Source organism: Mus musculus, chromosome 1 (genome assembly GCF_000001635.26).
Source record: "Mus musculus strain C57BL/6J chromosome 1, GRCm38.p6 C57BL/6J".
NCBI lineage: Eukaryota > Metazoa > Chordata > Mammalia > Rodentia > Muridae > Mus > Mus musculus.
In genome coordinates, this window is record NC_000067.6 from 19,629,142 (window position 1) to 19,651,405 (window position 22,264).

Here is a 22,264-nt window from a genome sequence, read left to right on the forward strand (position 1 = left end):
ATCTCCACTCTCATTAATATGGGTGGCCTATTTGCTCTTATTAAAAGGATAGGGGGAGATGTTGGGAGCCGCGCCCACATTCGCCGTTACAAGATGGCGCTGACAGCTGTGTTCTAAGTGGTAAACAAATAATCTGCGCATGTGCCAAGGGTATCTTATGACTACTTGTGCTCTGCCTTCCCCGTGACGTCAACTCGGCCGATGGGCTGCAGCCAATCAAGGAGTGACACGTCCGAGGCGAAGGAGAATTCTCCTTAAAAAGGGACGGGGTTTCGTTTTCTCTCTCTCTTGCTTTTCTCTCGCTCTTGCTTCTCGCTCTCTCTTGCTTCTTGCACTCTGGCTCCTGAAGATGTAAGCAATAAAGCTTTGCCGCAGAAGATTCTGGTCTGTGGTGTTCTTCCTGGCCGGGCGTGAGAACGCGTCTAATAACATACAGTGAAGGAATGATATGCCCTTCATGAGACTCAAAGGCTATCTCATGCTGAGCTCCATAAACAAACATCTCGATCTGCTTTCAATAATGGGAATTTTTCTAGACATAGAGGAAAACATCTTTACTTCTTATTGACTGGAAATGTATAATGTGAAGTAACATAGAATTGAGGGGCTTAGGGACTTTAAGAAAATATTCCGCTTAGGGACCCGAGAGATTATTGCCTGTATGAGAGCTAGCATGTGTCATACTTTCTAATCATGAGCCAGTTGATCAAACAACAGATCCTGTAAATTTAAGGTTTATGAAACTCAGGCATGCACCGTCTTATATCTAAAACATTTTCTCTCACATATGTTCACTTGACTTGGTCCATGCGGCTCATTCCTGGGCAATACCTACCTCAGCTCTCTGAGTGCCGGCCCATGGTGAGGCAAACCCTCATGGCAGCATGAGAACGTGGTAAGCCTACTCACCTCACGACAATCATGAAGCAGAGAAAGAAGAGAATAAAACCAGCATATGGTTAGTTCATATTGTTGTTCCACCTATAGGGTTGCAGACCCCTTTAGCTCCTTGGGTACTTTCTCTAGCTCCTCCATTGGGGGCCCTGTGTTCCATCCAATAGATGACTGTGAGCATCCACTTCTGTATTTGCCAGGCATTGGCATAGCCTCACAAGAGACAGCTATATCAGGGTCCTTTCAGCAGAATCTTGCTGGCGTATGCAATAGTGTCTGGGTTTGGTGGCTGATTATGGGATGGATCTCCGGGTGGGGTAGTCTCTGGATGGTCCATCCTTTTTGTCTTAGCTCCAAACTTTGTCTCTGGAACTCCTTCCATTGGTATTTTGTTCCCTATTCTATAGGTGGAATAACAATATGAACTAACCAGTACCCTCAGAGCTCATGTCTCTTGTTGCATATGTAGCAGAAGATGGCCTAGTCGGCCATCATTGGGAAGAGAGGCCCCTAGGTCTTGCAAACTTTATATACCCCAGTACAGGGAAATGCCAAGGCCAAGAAGTGGGAGTGGGCGGGTAGGGGAGCAGGGTGGTGGGAGGGTATAGGAAACTTTCAGGATAGCATTTGAAATGTAAATAAAGAAAATATCTAATAAAATTTTAAAAAAATTTAAACCCAAAAAACAGCATATGGCCCTCAAAAGTATGTCCTGCAGTGACCAACCTACTCTTTCCAACTGCTTCCAAGCTTCTAATCTTTCTACCACTTCTGAAAAGAGCACACCCATACAGGGACCAAACACTGAACATATAAGCTGGTGAGCAACACTACATTTTCTATTCAAATCATAAGACACACAATATCTGGTGGAACAGTTGTTATACATTATAGAACCATAAATGTGATCCAAACATCTACCTAGTTTACCATGCCTGTGATACTAGTAAGGTTTACCTATAAGGTAGATTTAAATAAAAGTTTCAAAACTTGTAACTTGGGATTCTTGTTATATGGTGTCTAGTCCCACAACTCTATCTTTTCCTATCTACTTAAACATTAAAGGGGAAAGAGGTAGGGTGTCTACTGTTTCATTTTTATTCTCTACTTGTAATTCCAGTAGTTGTTGTCTTCCATATTATTGGCACATGCGTATGTATATCAAGATTCTCATACATATTCTTGGTATGTATGTATAGCTAGACTCATATGTATACATATATATGTATACACACACATACACACATATATAACCAGCTAATTTGCACTTATTTCAGAAAAGTTGCTTCCTCTCACTTTAACTATTTCTGTGAATTAAAGTAACAAAAATGTAACGCCATTAATAAAGATTTTTCTCTTTCATCTAAGGAACTTCAGGGCCATTGTTTAATTTCCAAATTTATAAGCATCTCATCCCTCTAGACCACCCTTGGATGCATACAAAACTTTCAGCAAAGGCCTATAGATCTTCCCTAAAATTTTTTGATATATAGAGGTTTCATGAAACATTTTATTACTTTTTAAATTTTACATTTGTAAAATTATACTTTAGCATAAGAGGTCTCATGCTGCCTCACGAGTTATTCTCTCCCTTTCTGTTCATAGAAATGATATTATGCTCCCCTTTGCCTCTCTTTCTTGCTGCTGATAGGGAAACTCTTCTTTATATTTAGTTATAGGTTATCTCCCACATATATGTGTCTCTTGGTACAGGACCAAAGATAAGCATTTTAGAATACAGAGCTGAATAAACTACCCATAATGCAGCTGACGTAGTACTTAAAATGGCAAAAGCTTAATTAAATTAAGCACTTTGTATAATACACTCAAATTTGATATTATACTTCTATAGAAATCATAATTATGTTAGAGCTCTACAGAGACGCACTACCAATGGAAAAGAAAGATGATAGATAGGTGTTCACATGGACAGTCTCAGGAGATGTGAGCACAGGGTTTTGGGGGCAGGTGCTCGTCTAAATCCACAAATCCAAAGGCCAAAGGACTAGGAATTCTAATATCTCTGACTGTAGAGGAAGACAACTATCCTAATACAAGGAGCACTCTTCTTCCTTTATGTGTTTGGTCTCTTCCAACTTTCAGTGGGGTTGGTGGTGCCCATGCCCATCTGTGAGGGCAGATCATGCTAGCTCATTTTGGTCATTCACACTTTAATGTCTCCCTGGGATGCTCTCATTTACACACCCAAAAAACATATTGTGACAGCCAGATGGAAAACCTTCAGCCAGGCAAACTGACACATAAAATTAAGCATTATGATGACTGTTACTATTTTATAATGATCTATGGAAATGTTGATCATACGTTACATTATTATAAAGCTGTAAAAGTAGCATAACCTCAGCTATATAGAGCAGAAAGATGGGAGAATGGTTGTAAAATATAAAACTTGTAGGATTTGAATTGGGAATACTTTCTAAATATCATGTGATGAGTATATATTTCTGGCATTTAATAACTTATTCAATATCTACCGTGTGCTAATATTTATTCTGAACTCTGTAACACTTGTGGCAACTACTCTTTGGCATAACTACAAGTTCATTTTACATGGAGCAAAATAATTATTCATTGATGCTGATGAAATTACACTGGATCACTAATCATACAGCTAACCATAATTACTATCACACACTTACAGTTGAAGAACTGGGAGTCAGGCAGTATAATTCACTCCCCAAAGTCATGGTGCAAATTTATAACAAGTCAGGGTTTCTCTTTAAAAGACTTTTTAAAAATTAGATTTATTCATTCTATTTAATGGACAAATGTTTTACCTGTGAGCATATAGGTGTACCCTATAGAAAAGTGTATCCTAATCCCTGGAACTGCAGTTATGAGTGGTTGTAAGCCATCATGTGATTGCTAGGAACATAGCCTAGATCTTTTGCAAGAGGAAGAATTTTGTAATGTAGACTGATGAGGATTCTCACCAGGTCCCAAAGATATATTTTTAATTTACAAATTTGTTTCTGAGTATTGTGTACGTGTGTGTGTGCGCACATGTGTGCATGCGTGCGTGCAAGCATGCACGCACAGAAATGCAGATCCTTGAGTCATTTAGAGGGTGCCCAGGAGCTGGAGATACAGGTAGTTCTGAGGTTCCCTACATGGATGCTAGACACCGAATCTAGATCCTCTGTGAGAGCAGTAAACACTGAGCCATCTCTTAAGCCACACAAGTCATGCTCTGACTAGAACCTTCTCACTTTACGAGTGTTAGACCTGCACTATAGAATACTCCATTTTGTGAAATCAAATTAAGGAAAGCAATGGCAGAAATAGCAGAGTGCATCACACCAGTGGCCAAGAAGGAGGTGGCCTCTCATCAGGAAGGAATACATTATTCCTACAGAAACAACCCAGGCAATTCTTCTTGATCCTTGAGATTAATCTGTGCAACCTTTGCAAAATATGAAACAATTTCATTATATATGTCTTCTGAAAACTTGAAATTTTCCAAATGAACGTTTTCTATTATTTCACTCAGCAAATGATTTTGGTTGTTTTGCCCAGCAATAATTCTTGTCTTATGGAAGGTATGCTTCAAGCAGAGAAATCAAAAAACTTATATGCCTGCAAGTCTACAAATAATATATGATCTTGTTATAATATATGATCATAGTAATATATGATTTGGAATTATATTCAAATATTTCATTTTCTTCTATTAATTGTTGCCTGTCTATTCAATAACAGAAAATGCATGTCCAGAGTGTACACATTACTAACATAAATTTGGTATGTCATCAAAAACTTCTGTGGAAACTCAAAGATAGATAAGAAATAATAAGGGCTATGGATTCATTAGCATTTGAATGATGAAGCTTGTTTATGTGTTTTCCTTTTGATCAATACTGCCCTGCAGGAAGAGTGCTATATTAATTGTCTTTCCTTGCCTTCTATTGTGAACATCTGGTGGTTGTACTGCCAGCCGTATAGCAGGACATCCCATTGCGACAATATGGTAGGCTTTCATGTTTCCATTTTATTACCAGTAAACACATATATTATTAGGAAATATATAGAAAAGCATGTTCAGGAGATCTCTATTCCACCTCCTTACATTGACTGATATAGCAGGCACATATATTTGGTGTATCATCAAGTTCTATATGTTTATATGTAGTTTAGCTTGAGTAATTTTATCATATGCTTTGTATAACATACATCTGCAAGCTATTTTATTTCAGGGAATGAAGTTCTGTCACACTGTGGATACTTCCTTTTAGTATATGTATTTCAGTTGTATAATTATTGAAGCCTTTCATATGCACAGTACATATATGAATTTTGCATATACATGGGTCTAAGACAGCATCAAAATAAAGTAATTTACAATTGAGATTCCATCAACATCAGAGGCACGACATAAAGCAAGACTTCCTTATTTTCAAGTGGTTATGTTCAGGAAAATATTTAATATACATACAACGCTGTCTCCTTATATGTGAAATAGGGACCCTTGGTATATACTTCATGACATTATGAAGATACAGAGTTATATAAATATTTAAAGAACTTGGCTCATTGGATGAAGTATTTTCCTTCTCCATTTTTTCCATTTTTTCAAACATCTCTACTTAGAAACTGTTCAGAATGACTTTGTATATAAGTAGAAATAACTGAAAACAAGATTTGGGACAACTGGTTAATTTTAAATGAATGTGTGTTAGGTATAACGCTTTTATGGAGGTGGCAGAAATTAACCTACTTTCATCTCATATTAAGATGATCTGCCAAGGTGCTGACCAATGGACATAAAGGATAGTGCTGCAAAAGCAAGCCAGTGGGTATCATAGACCATGTGGAGATTTAAATAAGCCCTGGTAAAATATAACCCACATAGTCTATGCATGGATAATTAAGGACTTCCCATATTTAGTTTCTGTGCTTATAACTTGGTGGCATACATCTGTGGGAGAAGGTAATCCAGGAATTAATGGAGGGCAAATTCAAAATGGCCCTGAAACTTATCTTGCTATAAAGAGTGATGCTAGTGCCTACCAGGTTTCTGCTTGTTAATTTCTATGGTAGCTGCTACTGGGGGAAATTGTCTTCATTTGCATTGTCTTTCAGTGACCTACCTGGAGGCACACACCTGCAGACACTTTGTGCTCACAGAAGTATCTCTAGGGACACGGACCCACATCCATTCAGTGCAATCAACTCTGTTAAAATAACATCGTGTGCAAATATTTCAAACCTTAACATTTCAAACGTTGCTTCTCATACTGTTTTACTCTCTCCTATTGCTCATGAGTAATATCTATCATTGACAATGTGAATTCTTGGTCTGTCCTTTGCCCTGTGTGTTTTTATTACTGTGTTTTAATTATTGAGATTATAGAATTATATTCAGCATGTTTACAGAAAGAGAGAAATTATTATTTCTGCTGAGAATAAAAGTAGATAAAAGACAATAATAAAAATGTATTTGGAAGTATGAGTAGGTATGAATGATTTATAAAGTGGGTATGCATGTATGATTACTTATTAAAAATAATATATCAGCCATAAAAAAGTTTGCATTTGCACATTAGCCCACTATAAATGTCTTATTTTAAACATAAGTATATATTGCTATATGAAGGAAAGCATAATTTTTACATGTAACTTAAAAGTCTTATAGGAATAAATGGATATGAATCTAAATTTTTAGCAGTATAAATTACTTTGCAACGATCATTTCCTACAGGAATGTTTGGTGTCAAAATATTTCCTTTCTGGAACCAACTTTCCATTTTCTTTTCTTTTTATTTATGTGTGTGTGCATTTAATAATATAAAAACAGATTAAGATGTTATGGGATTACAAAAGCAAAAATGATGACCCTGCCTCCAAATGGTCAATATACTCATAGTAACCAAATTAGTAAACTCTGTTTGCCTCAGAGTTGCTAGCTGTAGGGCACACTGATCAAACAGAACTTCAAACGTGATTATTAAGTAATTTCAAGCAAACAATGAATGTTTTAAAGTAACTTGTTTGTAGTCAGTAGACATGAAGTCTCCTTCTCCCTCTCCCTCCTCCTCTGTCTCCCCCTCCCCCTCCCTTTCCTCTCCCCTACTCCTCCTCCCCCTCTCTGTAACTTGAATAGTATTAGGAAGTCATATGTAAAAATGAATTTAAGATCTGGCTCTTCACCATTTTACCTTTATTTAGGGTGTTGTTAGACACAGAATAAAATCTGAGGTAGTCCATACTATGCAGCATTCACATGTTAATCTTACTAGTTTAATAACACCGACCAACATTCCAACGAGAGTATTGTGAGTAGCCTAGATCATTGTGAAGAGGAGGGTAGAAAGAGACAGAAAGAAACTAATCGCATGCAGAGATGGAATGTGATCATGTCGTCATGTGGTCATGAGAATGATCTAGACCTGGCTCTAAGGATGTTCAACAAAGGAGCAGCCTTCTCTAGTATGACTCTAAGAGCCCTGGCCAAATTCCATTTGTCTATGATGGGAACCCATTTATTGTCACAGGACTATGGTCATTCTGCTTATGCATATGTTGCTTCCTCTCAAGTCTCTAGTGAGCATCATGAGCATCTAAATTTGCCTTTTCTTTTCAGGTTTACTCTGCCCCATTGTAGTCTCTCCTCACCCAGCCTGAAACCTACTTGCTCAGGGGTGGAGCTTGCCGCTCAATTGTTCTGCCACGCCCACTGCTGGAGCCTGTTCTGGAGCCATCACGTGTTCACCTGCAACCTTACTCCTAGATTATTTGGCAGGAATCGGCCTGTCCCCCTTCCTTCATAACGGAGTATCGAAATAGTAAAATTGAACCTTGAGCAGAGAGCCTTGTCTTGGTTCTGTCCTTATCTCGCACAGCCTAGCCCCTCTTCTCTTCCAGGTTTCCAAAATGCCTTTTTAGGCTAGAACCCAGACCTGTGATCTGCTGGCCGGACACAACACCCCATGTTACACTTTTGATGAGTATGGGTTGATTAGAAGTTTAAATAAAAACAATACTTGAAATATTGTGCAGAAGGAAAGACATTACATCATTAAACCATTTAAAGAAATTAAAATGCAAGGGCTACTATAATATACTTTTAAGAAATTCATCTGTAGGAGTATAATGCAAATATCTTGGGACTAAGTCAAGTATGAAGTTTATGATTTAAATAACGATCACTTCTGATTCCCTTCAAGGTGATTATCCAGTTTCTCCTGTGCCCCTTTAGGGGAATTTATTTTCTTGATGACCAGAAACAAATATTCACTCTTTTTTTTTTTTTTACTTTCTTTTTTTTTATTACGTATTTTCTTTAATTACATATCCAATGCTATCCCAAAAGTCCCCCACCCCCTCCCCCCCACTCCCCTACTCACCCATTCCCATTTTTTGGCCTTGGTGTCCCCCTGTACTGGGGCATATAAAGTTTGCCTGACCAATGGTCCTCTCTTTCCAGTGATGGCCGACTAGGTCATCTTTTGATACATATGCAGCTAGAATCAAGAGCTCTGGGGTACTGGTTAGTTCATAATGTTGTTCCACCGATAGGGTTGCAGATCTCTTTAGCTCCTTGGATACTTTCTCTAGCTCCTCCATTGGGGGCCCTGTGATCCATCCAATAGTTGACTGTGAGTATCCACTTCTGTGTTTGCTAGGCCCTGGCCTAGTCTCAGGGACAGCTATACCACCGTCCTTGCAACAAAGGCTTGCTAGTGTATGCAATGGTGTCATCGTTTGGAGGCTAATTATGGGATGGATCCCTGGATATGGCAGGCTCTAGATGGACCATCCTTTTGTCTCAGCTCCAAACTTTGTCTCTGTAACTCCTTCCATGGGTGATTGTTTCCAATTCTAAGAATGAGCAATGTGTCCACACTTTGGTCTTCGTTCTTCTTCAGTTTCATATGTTTAAAGACTTTTTAGAGTTTAATGAAAATGAAGTCACAACATACCCAAACGTATGGGACACAATGAAAGCATTTCTAAGAGGGAAACTCATAGCTCTGAGTGCCTCCAAGAAGAAACGGGAGAGAGCAAATATTCACTCTTGGTATAGCTTCTCCTTAAAGTGGAGGAAGCTGGGGCATCTCTGCTCAGGTAAAGGAGTGACCAGGTGGTATCTAACCTATCTGACAAGTTGTCAACCCAACTCTATACTTAAGGCTCAGGAAAAGCTACAGATGAAAAGTCAGACAGATTGGAAGAGCCAGAGGACCAGGATGACTGTTGCTTAGTAGTGTCCCCTAGACATGAAAGGGAAATGCATCCATCAAATGTCAATATGGTTACCCTAATAAAACCAGCATAATAATGACACCAGTTGACATGGCAACTCACACAGGGAAATTTTCCCATGGTCCTACCCCTAGATGAAATGCCACAGGCTGCTGACAGAGAGTCAGTTTCCTCCAGGGAGGAGTTTCTGCACAGGCTGTCCAATCCCAAGTGGTCAGCCCAGGACACATGTACCTGTTTGTGCATCACTAAATAGATTCAATAGATTGTACATACATGTGTACATATACACGCAAGAATATTAAAGATCATGGATTTGGAAGGTGTCTTCAGAGGAGATAGGGTTGGGGAGGGAGGCATGGGAGAGATGTAGATATTGTGTTCAAGATGAAGTTCTCAAACGTTGATTTTTTTAATTTTAAAAGTAAAAACAGAAAAATTATATATACTATAGAATTACATCATAATGACTATATCAGTCATATTTTATTTGCTTAAAAATATTTGAGGAAGGAATCAGTACTAAATGAGTTTTCCAAAAAGAAGACTTATGGTCACCCCCCACACACACATACACACACACACCTCCACCCGTGACTATATCCTGAGGCTGGCCCAGTGAGTTTTCTTTCTCTTATGGAACAAATGGGAGTTTTGAAAATCTAAATACAAAGACCTATCAACTATTGATAAAGTGTATTCAAAGGGAATACCTGAGAAGAAAATGGTCTTATATTGGCATATTCCAGATTTAGAAGAGCCAAGAATAATTTTTTCCTAAAGCAGACTCAGGAAAAAGCCTTCCAGAAACCTGAAAATATTAAACGGCTAATTACTAAGGCCTTAATTTGCATGCTCTGTTCCTTCTCTTCCATTACTCTCCTCTTGCCACCCCACCCTTCCCCTAAACCTTTCAATATTTCTGTAAAAGAGAAAATCAGAATGCGGGGACAGTGAACTCAGCCACAAAATAAGTCAAGGGAGAAATGAAGTGCTAATTATGAAAGCCAGGGTGTTATGCAAATGGATAGTACACTAAGGAAGGAAGGCAGCCTAATGAAGGTGCCCCGAGTGGAAGGGCGTCTTCGTGCACAGACAGCTGGCTCCCAGGAAGGTCCGGAGCGGGAGGGCGAGGGAGCATAATCCTTCAGATTGGCAGCTCTGCCCCCTGGTCACCGTTTGATTATCTCCCAAATTGCTGTATTTCACAGAGATAATGATTTTTTATGGTCACAGATTTGAAGACAACTGCTGTATCCTGAGGGTTGTCATTCTGCAAGGAGACGAACTGCTTCCTTGTGGAGAAGTAGGGGGGAGAGGGAGAATTCTCTGATTTTTCCTTTCCTTCTTGACTTCCTTCCCAGAAGGTTTTATTACCATCCTGATAGACCTGAATGTTATAAAGGGCACCACCCCTGTCCTAATTAATCCCCGCCCTTCTGCTAGTCTTTAGCCAGATCTATCTGCTCTTCCAAGCATTCTAGAACCTTCTCACAGGCCTAAGGCTGCTTCTCTTTTTAAGGCTTAAATTAGCCTGGACTTAAAGCAAGGGAAGGTTCCTTCTGGCAGTTTACAGGAACTAATGTGAGTATGTGTTCACATACTTCTTTACTTGGGGGCAACCTCCAGCTTTGAAACCTCAAGGAAGTATGGACTGGAAACCTGTCTTGTACTTCTGACTTGTCTAGGGTGGAGACTTGCACTCAGACCCTGTCTCCTCTTCTCTTTTTACTCTCCACTACTCTCCCTTCCCCTTCTCTCCCTTCCCTCTCTCCCTCTCTCTCCCTTTCCCCCCCTCCCGTCCCCGTCCCCCTCCCTCTCCCCCTCCCCCCTCTCTTGCTCTACCTTTTCCCCTCTCTACTCTCTGATTTTAAAGTGAAACATTCTAGCTAGACCCCTTAAATTACCTTCTCATTTAATTCTAATGTCAACATAATCAGAAACAAAAGACAGGAAAAACATTTACCATTAACTTCCCCTGAAAAATTAGTTTATTTAATGCAAGTTTTATGTTGGCTCCTGGGCCAGTTTAGGGTTTTAGTAACAATTGTTCCCTAGGAAGGTGTCAGAGGAAACTCTGGGATAATCCATAGTTTTACAGTGGGATGGAGAACAGCATCATTGCAACTGGATCCCAAGAGCTCAAAGGATTCCCTCTGACCACTGTATATTTGACTATAGTATTGTGATGGGGAAAACTATCATCCTTCAGTTTGGCCATAACTGCTTCAACGTTGCCTGTATTTGAATATTTATTACTAAAATGCTTCCCAGGGGTTTCTATTCAAATCATGTCTCCTTAACTGTTGTCAACAGTGTGGAAACCCAGTTGCCTTGAGGTCTCTCTGGCACTTGTTTAGAAATTGTACATTCTTTATGTCCTCTTCCTACCCAGGACTAATTTCCTCAGACTTCTTTTCTATTGCATTTAGTTAATATGGTTTGTTTTATTATATATTAGTTATTCATACAGGAGGGATTTTGTGTTTATTCACAGAGCTCTTGGAAATTTTAAAAGGGACGATTCAAAGGTTGTATTTTAGGTGTGATGTTTGGCTGGCACACATGTATGTGAAGCACAGGTGTGCCTGATGCTTTCAGGCAGGGCACTGGATCCCCAGGAACTAGAGAGGCAGGTGGTTGTAAGGCACCATGTGGATGCTGGGAACTGAACACAGGTCATCTGCAAGAGCAACAAATGCTCTTAACTAATGAGCCCTCTTTCTAGATAACTCTCTCTCTCTCTCTCTCTCTCTCTCTCTCCCTGTCTCTCTCTGTCTCTCTCTCTCACACACACACATACACTTACACATGCATGCATTCTTAGTATTAATATATTAGTAGTAAAGAAACACCTCTATATGATGAGGCAGGAAGGGAAGAAGACAGATGTGTGTACCACAGAAGTCAGTGAGCCAAGAAGGAACTAAGCAGCTTTAAACAATACCCTGAAGTTGGGCATTAAGAATTTCATTGTTCACATCCTGATCTTCCCACCTGCTTTTGACTTTGAAATGCAACTTCAATATAGGATATAAATATTTATTTATGTGCTCAAGCTAAATACCCAGCAATAGGTTGAGTGCTGAATAGGTAAGAACATGTGTAAACAGGAGGACCTGAGTTTAAGCACTCCCAAGACTCACCTAAAAAGCTGAGGGTGGTCATATATGTGTCTGTAACTCTATCACTCTTGGGAGCAGAGACACAAGGATTCAGTTTTGCTCAGGTTTGCTGGCTGCCAGATTCAGTAGGAACTCTTATCTCAAGGGAATAAAGTTGAAAATGATAGAGAAGGACATCTGATCATATGTGATGACCTCTTTCACCTTTAAATAGTTACAGTCTCCTCTCTCTCTCTCTCTCTCTCTCTCTCTCTCTCTCTCTCTCACACACACACACACACACACACACATTTTCATTTTCGTTCGTTATCTCATTTCTGCACAATTCCATTTTCTCATTACTACAATTCCAAATTTGCCTTCAAAATATACCCTAAGTCTCCCTCATTCCTGGGAACTTGAGCTATCAACACTGTTTCTTCTCAGACCCTCACCTCTGTCTCAAATACTGGATTACCTCCTGATTGCTCAACTGATTCTACCATTGTCTATTTGGACGCTACAATTGAAATAATATTCAGAACTATGTCATTTATACTAAGTCTTGTGGTGTAAGAACCAAAATGAATTCAAGACCACCCGGTACCTTTCCCCTTTGCAAAGGACTTTCCAAACTGTACTTGAAGGCCAAGTGCAGAGCCAAATAAGGAAGCTGGCTTACTAAACAAATGTAAAAACATAGTTTTAGCAATCCAAATGATTAAGCTTGCAACTACCAAAACAATATTAGCTGTTCTCAGAGAAAACATAACCATATCAAGATTAGCAATTCTCCTGCCCCCCACCCCACAGTGAATTCTGACCAAGACCACAAACCACCCTGACCTTGTTGCAAGAATTCCCCTGACATTAATAACTGTGATGTTAATAGCTGATCCATAAGTTCGAAATGTACTATTACTTTGCTGACCAAATCATAATAACCCACCATGGGGGCAAGCAAATGAGTCACTAGACCAAAGGGTTTCTTAGTCACTATACAAACCAACCAATGCCTGAAAGGGTTACTTGCTACACCAATGAGAACCCTGTTGTTCAAATCTCCACCGTACAAAGATATAAAAAGTGTGTTCTTTGTTCTGGGTCTGTCCTCTGGCCTGCGTGCTGAGAGGGGAGTACCAACATGTTGGATCAATAATAACCCTCATGTGGTTTGAAGTGATGTCAGCGGTCTCTGTGGTCTTTCTGAGTAAGGGTCTTTTGAGGAACTACAACAGTGGCATCTGCTTCCTTGGTCTCTCCATCCCCTTTAAGTCCCCCTTTGCTGATACCTGAGTCCTTCTAAGTGCTTTACACCCCAGGGCCTTTTCACTTCCTGTTCTCACGACCTGCAATGTCTTTCCCTGGTCTCTGATCACATAGGACCTCCACACAGCCTGCTTATTCATCACCATCGCTATTAATACCCACATTCCAGGAGGGTGAGGACTTTGCCCTGATCACTGTCAGAAGGACACATGAGATACATTGGGTGGTAAATGCATCTAAATAGCTGAGACAATGTCATAAAATGTATGCCTCTTCAGATGCCTTTTCAAACAATCTACAACATTTAGAAACAAATAGCAAGGGGTATCAAGAAATGTGACCAAAGATATAGTCATAGAGGTGAGGCAAACTTAAGTGTGCCTAGGAAAGTATCTCAACTCAGGAATAAAGAGAGGTAATGAAATCAACTCACACCCATTATATCTTGGCTACTCATGGATCTGAAATGGCTCTGCTGATAGAGTCAGCTCACCTACTTTATGTTGTCATGTACTCAAGGAAGGAGTTGGACCATTCAAACCATTTGAATTACTATATTCATATTCTCTGTCTCTCTCTCTATCTGTCTCTCTGTCTCTGTCTCTGTTTCTGTCTCTGTCTCTCTCTCTTGTGCATGTGCATGTGTGTGAATACATGGCTTTAAAGGCCCTGAGATTAGTATCCTTGATAGGAACACCTGATTCAGACATCTCCCGGAGCTTACTGAGGAAACAGATGATTAGATCCTGTGGTTGTATGGAGGCATTATTTGTATAGAATATGGGTTGTTTTGCTTTGGAGCTGGATATTAAACCCATGGCCTCACATAGCATTCCTGTCATCTACTCTCAATAAAGCATTCAGACAACACTGTTTCTTCGACTCTGAGTGCCATCATTTGCATCTATCGCAGGAAAACAGTGCCTTCCTTTCCACACCAATATGTTAATATGTAAAATGATCCATGTTTATTATAAATTATTATATTCTAGCACATGGACAATCATTAACATATTTAACCATATCATACCTAAAACTTTCCCTGAAGATCCAGATAATTCAAGGAATGTCATAATAAATAATTTTTCATATTGAGGATTCTATAAATGGCAAGGTTATAGGCAGCATACATTCTCTAGCATGTAATTGGTTGGTCTCATGGCATGTCAGTTGCTGATTATTTACCATGAGGCCACCCTCTGTATCATGCTATTCTCTCAAAAATAGTGAGTAAAAATAGCTTCTACATTTAATGATATATGGGTAGAGTGAGAACCAATGGGGTCTTTAAAATACTTTCAGATTCATTATCTCCTTTTGTAGAAGAAAAATAATATTTCTGTAGTTGAAATTTTTATTTTCTAAGTAAAACTGGCTTTTGGTATTGTTTCAGTGCTGGGAAACCATTTACATTACCATTTACATTTTTTTCAGTGACCTCTCTGTTCATAAATTTTCTCAACTTTTCTATAAAATTGTTGGCAAAATTTCTATTTATTTATATAAGTTCCTTATGTTTCAAAGAAGCATGCATTACAACTATCTTCCTGTTAGTAATTCTTTTCTTGTGAAAGTTTTTCACACACACACACACACACACACACACACACACACACACACACACACTAAATTTTTGACTCTTCCATGAGTTTGATGTTTTATCTTGTAGGAGGAAGTTAAAAGAGTTGTTAGTTTACAGATTTATATGATTTTTATTTTTCATTTTCTAGTAATGTCTGGTTTCCTCTCATTCGTGTTTACAGCAGTAAATATACTGTTTATTGAATTAACCTATGTATGCTATGATATAAATTTCAAAATATCCACAAATGTTTGTAAAACTAACATTTTCTGTAGACAAAGAAGTAATGTAGAAATTAGAAAAGTTGAAAAAAAACTTATTTAATTTCATATAGCTAATTGAAGGGTACAGAATTTTTCTGTCAATATTCCATTCTGGGTAGAAGACAGAGTCAATAAGAGTTAAATTACTTGACAGTAATTTAGTAGAATAAATTAGTAGAATTTAGTAGTAAATTAGTAGAATACAATAAGTTGTCATAATCTTTGGCCACACAATATCAGGTGTCAGTATGATCACCCTTTTTAATCCTAAGCACGTATCCATCATGCATAAGATTTTCAGGGCAAGCTATTGCAAAAACCAGGTATTACCCAGATATTAAACTGAAGTCTAAAGGTGAGCTTATTTGAGAAATACTGTTGCTACTTTCATATAGTGATGCTGGATGAAAGTGAAATTCTGCAGGCTAACCTTCCAGTCCTGCCTGTGGAATTAAGCTTAAGCCATTAAGCAAGTAGATACCTATGGAAGGGCTTGAATTAGACATCAGTAGGCTTACATATAGTCAACCCCAAGATGAATGAGGCACCTGCTCTTACATGACACCCTTACAGAACTGCAGAAGAAATTATGGGTTATATGCTTAGTTGCTAATGTCATCCACAAAAAGGAAAACCAAAGAGGAAAATTGTTGACAATGCTCTATGAAAGGGCTTCCAGTTAACAAATTGATCAACTGGGCAATGTCAAGACAACTGAATATTTATACTAATCAAAATTAGATATAATTATTCTGCATATTTAGCTCAATGGGTATATTCTGAAAGTAATGATTTCTTCTATTATCTTGTGCTTTTATAACTATATTGTTAGAACTTGTATCTAAAGATACAATAATCAAGTTGGAGATAATAATAATCAATTCTTGCACATGGTGTGAGGTAAGGGTTTAACATTATTATCTTGCATGTGAATGCTCCACAGTGCCATCTCCATTTATTGAAAGGACTACTGTTTCCTCATTGGCTGATCTTGACATCCTTACTGATCATAGATGTGGAGTGTATTTCTGACACTCTAAGTTCAACCATGCTCCTCCATGTGTCTATCCTAGAGAGACACCCATACTCTTCATCACTGCCACCTTTTTTGTGATTTTTTAAAGTGACGCAATATGAGATCCCATCATCGCTCTTCATTCTTAAGATCGTTTTGTATACTCTAGTGAGTTTTGCAATACCGTAAGAGTTTTTAAAGAGTTTTGGATATCATATACGTGAAATTTGGTGTTAATGGGGATGAAGACTGGTTGTAAAGTGACTTACTCTGTATGGAGCTGGCCTCTGTTCTGGAAGAAACTTATTAACAACGTTTCTCAAACACTCACGATAAGAATGAAGTAAGATGAACTAAAGTGTCATGATGGTCCAATGAGGTTCCCACCTTGACAGATTTCTGACAAACCACTGGGATACTTCTGCTAACTGAAGTGGAATTACATCATTTATTAATATTAACAAATAGATATTAATCATCGAATTAATATCAGTATTTTGGCTTCCTAGATTCTCATATCTCTTGTTCTAGGACAACTCTATCCTATTCAACTATTAGGCTTTCTCTAAGACAGTAGTTCTCAACTTGTGGGTCACAACCCCTTTAGGGGAGTTAAATAACGCTTTCACAAGGGTCATTTCCTAAGACCATTGTAAAACATGAATATTTGTGTTATCATTCATAACAGTAGCAAAATTAAAGTTATGAAGTAGCAATAAAAATAACTTATGGATGGGGGTCACTGCAGAATAATGAATTATATAAAAACATCACAGTATTTGGAAAGCTGAGAACTACTGCTCTGAGATATGCTATGGGCACATTTGGTGAAGAATATTTCAAATATCTTTGATCCATCATTTTGTAATTGAATGTTAGCAACAAATATCATTTCATTATGATACATGCACTGGGAGTACACATAAAAGAGTCACATTTTTCATATCCAAATAGATAAATAGAATAAATGAATCAAATATGTGTACGTCTATAGGTTGGAATCTATGATTCACCCCAAGTTCTTCTGATGTCAGTAAAATATTTTGTTGTGAGCAATTCTAATACACTCTCACCTATTTAAATTTTCTTGAAGTGACAGATCAGGTTTTGGGTCAGTCAGAGAAGAGAAATGTCACACATGGTTAAAACAGAGAACATAAGTCTTGTCTACTGGAAGTCAAATTTAAGTGTTAGAAAACTACTACCCAGATAAAACAAAAGTATATGCTGGCTCTTGAATACCATGTCAGGCTGACACATTGTCAAAATAGGATAGAGGATTGTCTCATCAATACATCATAAGACAATGTGAATGACCTATTGTCTATTACTTTCTCACTGAAAAAACATATGCTCAGAGAATTAAGGAAGGTACAATGAAACCCTATAGGTGGAACAACAACATGAACTAACCAGTACTCCCTGAGCTTGTGTGTCTAGCTGCATATGTAGCAGAAGATGCCCTAGTCAGCCATCACTGGGAGGAGAAATCCTTGGTCTTGCAAAGATTATATGCCCAAGTACAGGGGAATGCCAGGGCCAGGAAGCAGGAGTGGGTGGGTTGGGGAGCAGGGCGTGAGGAGGTTAAGGGGACTTTTGTGGAAGCATTTGAAATGTAAAAGAAAATATCTATTAACAAACAAACAAAAACAAACAAACACCCAAACAAACAAAAGAAAGGTACAATGAAAAAGTACAATAGAGTATAGAGATAGGCACCATGGTTTCATAATCTATCATCATAATCCCAAAAATATGAAAACGATATAGACCGCATAAACCACCAGATATTTCTTGATTATAGATTCCCAATCTGGTAATATGTGTAGACATCTAGAGAAGCATTCTCGTATAGCTACATAATATTAGTCACATATACTGATTAATTGTTTTCCTGTTGTATTATAAAAATAAAAACAACAGAGGAAATTAATTTTTAAAATAGGCATTATTTAACCTAGCCTATCAGAAATATTTGGTAACATGTAATCAATATGAAAAAATTATTAGTGAGATAATTCACATCTCTTTTACTAAATCTCAGGAATCATGTTCAATTTACACTTAGCACACACCTCATGAGATCCGCTCTTCAAGTTCTCAGTAGCCCCTTGTGAGTTATGACTGTCATATTGTATAGTAGTGATCTGGACAGTAGGCCAAACTCTAATATTTAATATTTTCTTGGGGTCATAGAGATTTAATTACCTAATTTAATTAAGCTTTTTTCTTTTATGTAGAGCAGAAATTCCCACAATATCATAATTTCTGGAAAGACGTTTCAGCAGGTGCCTCTCTTATGATCTCATTAAGAAATTTGTATTAACTCTAAGCACAGTTTTGAGATCCTGTGGATTTATGGTCTCAATTATGTAGGGTTTACACATATATATCAATGTTACCTAAAATATCCCTTCTTATAACATTCCCTTTATGAACCAGTTGTGTGAGTAGAATATTTATGTGCTTTTGTGAGGAACATAAGGATTATAAAGGAACTATGCTTTGTGCTGCTAACATAAATGGATTTGGAAGGCAAAGTGGAAAAACTACAACTTTATGGTAAACATTACCACCTCCTGTTAATGCATTATTATATTTTATAGCTAAATTACAATGGAACATTGGGGCATTTGTATAGGCTGTATAAAGGCGCAGAGGCAGTGAGGGAAACCAAAAATTACATTTGACTTATTCATTAATGAAAAAAACCTATTCTCATACAGCTGCTATATCAGCTCAAGTGAGAAATATGCAAAAACATTGGCAATCCTCACCCTATAATCCTGCCAAGACAAAATTAAACAAAATGATCTCCCAAATTATTAAAGTCTAAGTGTTTAGGAAGGTGCTCTACATTATAGGTAGAAACATGTAGCACATGTCTCTTTATGTGTGCACTATGTAATTGTATGCAGATGTACCTAGAGCTATGCAATGGACTCATTCCTTTAAAGAGCACAGTACAAATTTAATATTAAATTCCTTTGGATGCATGGGGAGGGGAGCCTGTTATTTAAAAAGTTCTTTTATAATGTGGTTAATCACCCCCTATTTCTCTATTTTTAGCAAACTAAAATTTTAATATAGAAATTTTACAGTGTTTAAAATTGTGAACATTTTTTAAATGCTTCAGAAAAGAATATAGAAAAAAGAAAATTGCTATGCCATGTCAAGACCATGCCCCAATTGTTGGGACACGCCCCTTTCCTGTATCTAGGCATTATTGACATTCTCACTTGCTGTGTCTGTCTTCCCAACAGAACAACAATCGAGTGTCCTTTGGTTTACATCTAAACCTTCTTCTAATCTTTGAAGGAGTTAAATTCCTTGAAGAAGTTACTTGCATTTGGTGAGAACTAGTGAAGTCTATGCTTTGTGACATTATCACAATTATTACTGTTAAGTTTTCTATAAAAAGAAATTAAATGACCAAGAGTCTTCTTCGTAGCAATGTAAGTTGTCACATGGACATGATCACACACTGGTTTCCCTCCATCCAAAACATCTTAGCACTGTGTTAGCTTGGTAACTCTGCCAATTGTGGAGTATTGTAAACTGGTGAACCAAAACAGCAGAAACGTGTTGTCTCATAGTTTTGGAGCCTGGAAATCAAAAATCAAGATTTTGGCAAAGCCACAATCCCTGTAGTGAAGCTCTCGGGAACTATCTGTATACACCTGATTCCTAACCTCTGGTAGCTTCAGGCAGTCTGTACCTTATCGATGTGTGCTTTCTCCCAGTACAGCTTTCCAGTGCCAGGTACAAATATTCTATTCACATAAGTGAACATGCTGTCCTTCAAAGACATTACCTAATCCCAATAAGAATGGCTATTATTATCAGTAAATAGGACATGGTAAGAATATGGGGATGAAAATATGGAATCAAGGAAATCTTTGCATACTTCTGATGATAAGGGAAATTAGTACAGCCATAAACAGAGCAAGTGACTTTAAAAAGTTTGGTCAGCCCTGAGTTTATATACAAATGGTCGATAGTATATGGACTGAACAGATTGTATTTATGTATACATGAATATACGTATAGAAATAAGCAATAAAAATGAGGTCATGAGTTATAGAGTGGGGAGACTGAGAGTGCATAGAGAGGTGTGAGAGAGGAAAACAAGCAGAGGTAAAAACTATGTAACTATACTAAGATTTAAAAATTAAAAATATTATGAAATATAACTAGTGTATGAATCTAGTGATTCCACTATTCTAAGTATGTATCCAACAGACAGGAAAACAGTATGTAGAATAGACACATGCCTACCCATGTTCTTTATTATTAACATTATTGGCAATAAATATGTACCATTCTTTTTCAACTGTGACATAACTTATACAGTGTACAGACAATCATGTGTCTTTCATGTTCTAGGAAAGATTTCACACTGATATGACTAAAATTAAAGTAACTCAACATGAACCTTTGATATTATTACTGATGTGATGGTAAAGTAATTCATCGTCTCCCTAAAAACAAATTGAACTGGAATATTTCCTAAAAAAAAAAAAAAACAAAACAAAAAAACAAAACAAAAAAACAAACAAACAAACAAAAAAACAGACTTTGGCTGTTTCTTCTTATCAGTGTATATAAGAAATATAGAAAAGCATATCTGAGTAAGACAAAGATATATGGACACATTTATTCTATAGTAAAATGAAGGGATTTGCAAAAATAATGAACAGGTAACTAGGTATATCAGTTTGTGTTTGGGGAACAGATTCATACTCTGCACAAGAACATGGTCCTTTACTTGTCACATTCATTATATGTTGTCATATCACAGGGAACATAAACTTATAAAGATATTATAGTCCTAAAGTGATTCAGCCATATATTGCATGCATCCAATACTCAGGAAGTCTTAACCAATTCACAGAGAGTCGTTAAGTTCTTCCTTATTCTGAACCTTCGTTTCTCCCAAGCCTCATCTCTTTGTCTCTCTTTCTAAGTGCCTCAAAATTGAAGTTATATATTTAGTAGATAAAAATTGTCATTGATCTTACTTCACCTTGACATAATATTGTTTTCTTTTTCTTAATTTATTCATTTTATATCCCAGTCACCCACCTTCCACAATCCTTCACCCCACCCCTGCATCTCCCCTCTGAGCAGATGGGGCCTGTCTGAGTATCCCCCCACCCTGACAATCTAACATTTAAGATGTGAACATGTGCCTTTTTCTACTACTATAAAACTACCTAAAATTAGAAATTTATGTTAAAAGATGAATCAATCACTAATTCATTATTTTTACAAAATATCAGACTTTGTGTATTATGTCACTTCCATAGGTAGCACCCTTTTGTAGTTCCTTGTGTGACCGACCCCTGTGAATTCCCTGCATGACCATCAGTGTGTGGTGTTCAGGTTCCAGCATGCAGCTCATCCCTTGAAATGCTTGGGTACACTACTGAAGTGCAAAAGCCTGTGGTGTAAAACCCAGACACATAAGCACAACAAAGAATAAATTTTTGTTGAAGCAGTTCCAAATAAATTTTCTCTCCACATTTCCCCATGCGTGATAACTTTCATTGCTCCTTCTTTAACTCAAATTTTATTAAGGCTGCTATCAAATTCCGAATATACAAATTTTATTAGCACAGGTGTCTTACAACAGCAATGCAAAAAGAACATTTTGCAAAGGAATTTAGAGTAATAGATAACAATTCCATTTTTATTTTGCTATTAAAGTTAGACTGTATAAGTAGTAGGATCTCATGGCAGACATATTAATGTCTTTAAAATGGAAATGTTATTTATATTGGTATATGCATTTCCACTACCACTCAATTCCACAATAGTTCTGAGTAACGCACCCTTCTCATTTTGTTTGATGTAGTTTTCTAAGATTTACCTGTGTCCAAACCAAAAACCAGCCCAGTATGATACATACACT

The 22,264-nt window shown here is 37.6% G+C and overlaps 1 long non-coding RNA gene across 2 annotated transcripts in view; it reads left to right on the plus strand.

The window, feature by feature from the left end:
- The window catches only part of Gm32651, a 30,646-nt gene extending 23,053 nt beyond the window's left edge, over window positions 1-7,593 (plus strand). The window contains exons 3-4 of one of the 2 annotated variants that reach the window (XR_373235.2): window positions 4,784-4,882; window positions 7,496-7,593. This is a non-coding gene — a long non-coding RNA (predicted gene, 32651). The remainder of the gene's footprint in view (window positions 1-4,783; window positions 4,883-7,495) is intronic. The other variant, XR_373234.2, reaches the window with a different exon arrangement.
- The last annotated feature ends 14,671 nt before the right edge of the window (window positions 7,594-22,264 follow it).